This window comes from Schistocerca serialis, chromosome 1, assembly GCF_023864345.2.
Source record: "Schistocerca serialis cubense isolate TAMUIC-IGC-003099 chromosome 1, iqSchSeri2.2, whole genome shotgun sequence".
NCBI lineage: Eukaryota > Metazoa > Arthropoda > Insecta > Orthoptera > Acrididae > Schistocerca > Schistocerca serialis.
In genome coordinates this window covers 1,204,070,603-1,204,075,452 of record NC_064638.1, presented here as the reverse complement: position 1 = coordinate 1,204,075,452, position 4,850 = coordinate 1,204,070,603, and the positions used below count along the sequence as shown (strand labels likewise).

General features: G+C 42.7%; 1 pseudogene; it reads left to right on the top strand.

The window, feature by feature from the left end:
- Positions 1 to 4,501: 4,501 nt before the first annotated feature.
- Positions 4,502 to 4,619, top strand: LOC126419956 (5S ribosomal RNA; annotated as a pseudogene).
- Positions 4,620 to 4,850: the final 231 nt, after the last annotated feature.

Below are 4,850 nucleotides of genomic sequence, written 5' to 3'. Positions count from 1 at the left end.
CACTGTATTCGGTGATATTGCGCCCACTCCGGCCACTGATTAATTTGCTGGATCACGTCGGCAAAGTTTCCACGAGGGTTTCATGGGACATGTATTGTAGAATTCTTCTCGCATTACGCCTGGGTCAGTCGATAGGAATTATTTTTGAGTTATCGCGCTTTACTCCATGCAAACGCAATTTATTACCACAGCCTGATAGGAGAGTCTTGTAATGTGATGACTGAAGGTCGGGAGTTAAAATAAATTTGTGCTAATCGACTGCATCTGTTTTCAATCAAGTAGTTGAAATCCCAAGTCACTTTCTTAATTAATTTTATGTTCAACATTTCCATCTGGTGTTCAATAACTGAATATAACATCAATGTGCACCCCTCTTTAATTAAAAGTGATCAATTCTGAATAAATTAATGTCAACACTGCCACCGCAGTTCAACCAGGAATCACAGGGCCGTATTACTTTTTTTGCGTTATCCGATATTGTGGCAATTTTGCAGTCTCTGTTGATCTGTTAGTCAATTGGTTGGGGTGAACACACGCCAAAACCAGCTAAGTGACGGGTGGGGTGTTACAAGTGTGTAGTGGTACATCTACATCTACATTTATACTATGCAAGCCACCCAACGTGCCACTGTCATTACATCCCTTTCCTGTTCCACTCACGTATGGTTCGTGGGAAGAACGAGTGGCAGAAAGCCTCCGTGTGCGCTCGAATCTCTCTAATTTTACATTCGTGATCTCCTCGGGAGGTATAAGTAGGTGGAAGCAATATATTCGATACTTCATCCAGAAACGCACCCTCTCGAAACCTGGACAGCAAGCTACGCCGCGATGCAGAGCGCCTCTCTTGAAGAGTCTGCCACTTGAGTTTGCTAAACATCTCCGTAACGTTATCACGTTTACCAAATAACCCTGTCACGAAACGCGCCGCTCTTCTTTAGATCTTCTCTATCTCCTCTATCAACCAAACCTGGTACAGATCCCACACTGATGAGCAATACTCAAGTATAGGTCGAACGAGTGTTTTGTAAGCCACCTCCTAATGAATCTCATCCTGGCACCCGCCTAACCAACAATTAATTTTATGTGATCATTCCACTTCAAATAATTCTGTACGCATACTCCCAGATGTTTTACAGAAGTAACTGCTACCAGTGTTTGTTCCGCTATCATATAATCATACAATAAAGGATCCTTCTTTCTATGTATTCGCATTACATTTGTCTATGTTAAGGGTCAGTTGCCACTCCCTGCACCAAGTGCCTATCCGCTGCAGATCTTCCTGCATTTCGCTGCAATTTTCTAATGCTGCGACTTCTCTGTATACTACAGCATCATCCGCTAAAAGCCGCATGGAACTTCCGACACTATCTACTGGGTCATTTATATATATTGTGAAAAGCAACGGTCTCATAACACTCCCCTGTGGCACGCCAGAGGTTACTTTAACGTCTGTAGACGTCTCTCCATTGTGAACAACATGCTGTGTTTTGTTTGCTAAAAACTCTTCAATTCAGCCACACAGCTGGTCGGATATTCCGTAGGCTCTAACTTTGTTTATCAGGCGACAGTGCGGAACTGTATCGAGACTTTGCGTATAGTTTGTTTCAGGTAATACATCACTGCATATGTAATGCAGCTAACATATCGAAATTGTTTTTGAAGTAGAGAGCAGAACGATAGCTGTCGCCATTCTCGAGATAATGGATGACATTCGGCGGACGAGCGGTGAGGGCCCCGCACGCGGGTCGTTCACGACCAATTCTTCGCCCTGCTCGTCGTACATAATGCGGTTATATCAGCTGCAAATTTCGTAAACGGTTTAAGAAATCGAAAAGTATGATTTTTTTGCCGGTGATAGCTTCTAAGGAGTCACTTATTTTGTCGCGTGATAATTCATACAAAATTTGTTTCTTTATCGAGATGTGAAAGTAACTACAGTTTGTCACGATGGATCGAGGAACTTTTTTAAACGGCATTTAATAGCATATGAAATGAGAATTGTGGTGACATGTAACACATTAGTATTTACTATATCCTGTATAGACCTACAGAAACTAAACCGAAACTAATTTACCGGCATATAGTAAGATGTAAGGTACTAAGTATCTGCAATTATTGATTATTTTGTTTTGTAAGTCTTCCTCAGTGGAGTCTAGAATGATTTAATTTTGTTTTGATATGCGATATTTGTAGATTATAAAACAGTTCAGATCCAGTTTTTTTATGTACATAAGTAAATGTTGTGTGACTAGGGTCTCCCGTCGGGTAGGCCGTTCTCCGGGTGCAAGTGTTTCCATTTGACGCCACTTCGGCGACTTGCGCGTCGATGGGGGTGAAATGATGATGATTAAGATAACACAACACCCAGTCCGTGAGTGGAGAAAATCCCCGAACCAGCCAGGAATCGAACCCAGGCCCTTAAGATTGACATTCTGCTGCGCTGACCACTCAGCTACCGGGGGCGGACATGTAAATAAGTGATTACTTACAGTTAATCGAGTTTTTGGTTGACAAATGCGTTTCACATGCTGGTCACATGCTGGAGATCGCACGCCTATGTTTTCCTACTACAGAGTTATTACAAATGATTGAAGCAATTTCACAGCTCTACAATAACTTTATTATTTGAGATATTTTCACAATGCTTTGCACACACATAGAGAAACTCGAAAAGTTTTTTTAGGCATTCACAAATGTTCGATTTGTGCCCCTTTAGTGATTCGGCAGACATGAAGCCGATAATCAAGTTCCTCCCACACTCGGCGCAGCATGTCCCCATCAATGAGTTCGAAAGCATTGTTGATGCGAGCTCGCAGTTCTGGCACGTTTCTTGGTAGAGGAGGTTTAAACACTGAATCTTTCACATCACTATGCGTGAAACTTCCCGCACGCGTTCAACCGTTTCTTCGCTCACTGCAGGCCGACCCGTTGATTTCCCCTTGCAGAGGCATGCAGAAGCTTCAAAATGCGCATACCATCGCCGAATGGAGTTAGCAGTTGGTGGATCTTTGTTGAACTTCGTCCTGAAGTGTCGTTGCACTGTTATGACTGACTGATGTGAGTGCATTTCAAGCACGACATACGCTTTCTCGGCTCCTGTCACCATTTTGTCTCACTGCGCTCTCGAGCGCTCTGGCGGCAGAAACCTGAAGTGCGGCTTCAGCCGAACAAAACTTTATGTATCTGTAGTGTGTCGTGACCATATGTCAATGAATGGAGCTACGGTGAATTTATGAAATCGCTTCAATCATTTGTAATAGCCCTGTATTTTCGTTTCTTATACCTGCTATCGAAATCCAGTCTCTCACCACAATTTAAATTTTTGTCTCTCTTAACTATCTGAATAATCTCTTTTCTCGTACATTGTTTCAATCTGTTCATCATCTGTGGTGTTGATACGTATGTAAACTTTTATCATTGTGGTGTGTGTTATCTTTATGTCTATCTTGGTAATGATAATATTAATGGTGGTTTATAGATGGAGCTGAGTTTGGTGATACTACTTCACCAGTAGTTTCAATAACTAACACTCACAGAGTGGTTAAAATACATGATCTTAACACAGCAAAGCAGGATCAACTGTTAGTCGTTTTCAATCATAAAAAATGACTACCACCTAACAGGTAATGTACTATCATTAAACTGGGTTTAGATACTGTAATTTGGAATACTAATTGCTGTTATGAGAGTGACAATAAGTTTTCGTTCTGGGGCGATCGGTTTTTGTAAAGCAGTAGTGAACAGTGATAATGTTTTTGCTTTCTCACTATATGAAGCGATAAAGCGAACGGAAGATAAACAAGAAAATCCCTGTCCTACGAAATGCAAGTTATGTCCTTCTCAGAGCATAATTCTCTGATTTTCTGTCCTCTGAATTGTTTTTTCCTGTTTCTACTACCTATTCTCGTTTTATAAACAATTTCCATCAACAATTTCCGTTAATATTACGTCCTTTGAACTGATAATTGATTTGTACAGCGTAATGTTGAAACTGCCGCCAAAATTCGAAATTTCCGTCAAAACTCGAAATTCCTGCCAATAGGTTGGGTGGGGGAGGGTGTGGAGGAGGAGGAGGGGGTTGGGGCCCACTTAGAGGCTGATAATAACATGTGATGTCATCCAGGGGTGGGGATGGGCGTGGTCGAGGGCAGGGGTGGAAGGTGTCAGGGTGATTAATTGATCAATTTAATTAATTTGCATATCAATTTGACATCAAAACTGCGCCGAGGCCCACATCTCCCTACTACTTGCGGGGATCAGTTTGTACAGAAATCATACTGCAGATGGAAGCCGAAGGCCTTGAAAGGGAAGCAATAACTGAGAAGGGAGTGGGGCAGGGTTGTAGTCTATTGGAAGTGCGGTGTTTAAAAATGAGGCATGAGATGTACCTCCTACAAATTTTTAATTCCGAAATTTACATCAGCAAAAAGAAATACCCTCCAAATAATGACCTACAATTTGTGCGCAAAAAAATTTAATGCAAATTTTTAAATAGCTAAGAGGCAACGGCCTTGCCGCAGTGGATACACTGGTTCCCGTCAGATCACCGAAGTTAAGCGCTGTCGGGAGTGGCCGGCACTTGGATGGGTGACCGTTCGAGCCGCCATGCGCTGTTGCCATTTTTCGGGGTGCACTCAGCCTCGTGATGTCACTTGAGGAGCTACTCGACCAAATAGTAGCGGCTCCGGTCAAAGAAAACCATCATAACGACCAGGAAAGCGGTGTGCTAACCACATGCCCCTCCTATCGTCATCCTCATCTGAGGATGACACGGCGGCCGGATGGTCCCGATGGGCCACTTGTGGCCTAATGAAGGAGTGCATATATAGCTAGGCGCACTGGTTGGAGTA